Source organism: Charadrius vociferus, unplaced genomic scaffold (assembly GCF_000708025.1).
Source record: "Charadrius vociferus isolate BGI_N301 unplaced genomic scaffold, ASM70802v2 scaffold332, whole genome shotgun sequence".
NCBI lineage: Eukaryota > Metazoa > Chordata > Aves > Charadriiformes > Charadriidae > Charadrius > Charadrius vociferus.
In genome coordinates this window covers 1,328,607-1,329,825 of record NW_009647418.1, presented here as the reverse complement: position 1 = coordinate 1,329,825, position 1,219 = coordinate 1,328,607, and the positions used below count along the sequence as shown (strand labels likewise).

The following is a 1,219-nucleotide window of genomic DNA, read 5'->3' as shown; positions in this document are numbered from 1 at the left end:
CCTGGTTGTGCTGCCATGGGGCTGCCCGTGAGCATCCAGCTGGAGCCGGACAGCAGAGGCGAGCGGATGCTGCAGAGCCAGGAAAAACCTCCTGCACCATGGCAGCTGGTGAGTGCAGGCACCTACGGTGTCCTGGCCCTTTGTCTCTGGCGGTGGGGATGTGGCGCAGAGACCCAGAGCCACCTCTGTGCTGACCGCAGGTTTGCACGTAGGTTCTGCTGGGTTTTGGGGTGGAGAGGTGTCAGGCAGGGCTGGCCGGCCAGCATCCCTCTGCACTTCAAGGTTTGGCGTGTCATTCCTCCTGTGGGGCTGCTCGGCGTCGGCAGGGCCGGAGTGTGGTGATGAAATACGCAGAGACACGAGGCTCGTGTGTGCTTGCATAGTCCTGAGGAGAACCAAGTGACAACAACAACCAAAAAAAAGCCATTTTGTGCCACTGGGAAACTGCCACCGGTGGCCTTTCTGGGCAGGACGTTCACGGTGGTTTTCTCTTTAACCACAGAGAAAATACACCGTAGTGGGGGTGGGAAAAAGAAGGAAAGGCTGCTCCTGGAGATGCCGGGGATTGAACCCGGGACCTCATACATGCAAAGCATGCGCTCTACCGCTGAGCTACATCCCCCTGCCCCGCGCTGCTGGCCCTGCCCGGCGGCCAGGTGGGCGACGGGCCGGGGTCGCGCTGCCCCGCTCGCCCTCCGCCTCCCTCCGCGGCTGTGAGGGGGACACGGAGCAGCCCGTGGGCGGGGAGGGAAGCGAGGGGAGGGAAGGGGAAGGGGGGCAGAGGGGTGCCCCGGCGGGGACAGCGCCCCGCGCGGTCAGGGGACATGACAGCCGTGTGGTTCCCAGGCCCGGGATGGAGCTGCGAGTGCTGTACGGCGGTGTTCAAACAGGTCTTAAGGATCCCTTTGGGTTCGCACGCGCAAAACTGTGGTTTTATTCCTCCTTCGGGAATTCGAAAAATCCGTGCGGGAAAGAAAAAAAACTTGGCAGGAAAAAAAAACTTGGATAAAAAAAATATAGTGCACCTCCCCGTCGGGGAATCGAACCCCGGTCTCCCGCGTGACAGGCGGGGATACTCACCACTATACTAACGAGGACGGTCTGATAAAATGTTCCTGCGGACCGCCCCATCCCCGAGCAGGCGCCGCTGGGCTCCACCGCAGCCGCCCCCGGGTACGCACCCGCCCTGACACCCGTCTCCGCCGCCCCTCATCCGGCG

General features: G+C 62.3%; 2 non-coding genes across 2 annotated transcripts; both read right to left on the bottom strand.

Annotated features, from left to right (window-relative positions):
- Window positions 1-550: 550 nt before the first annotated feature.
- Window positions 551-622, bottom strand: TRNAA-UGC. The gene has a single exon. It is a non-coding gene; the product is annotated as a tRNA-Ala (tRNA).
- Window positions 623-1,025: 403 nt separating this feature from the next.
- On the bottom strand, window positions 1,026-1,097 carry TRNAD-GUC. The gene has a single exon. It is a non-coding gene; the product is annotated as a tRNA-Asp (tRNA).
- Window positions 1,098-1,219: the final 122 nt, after the last annotated feature.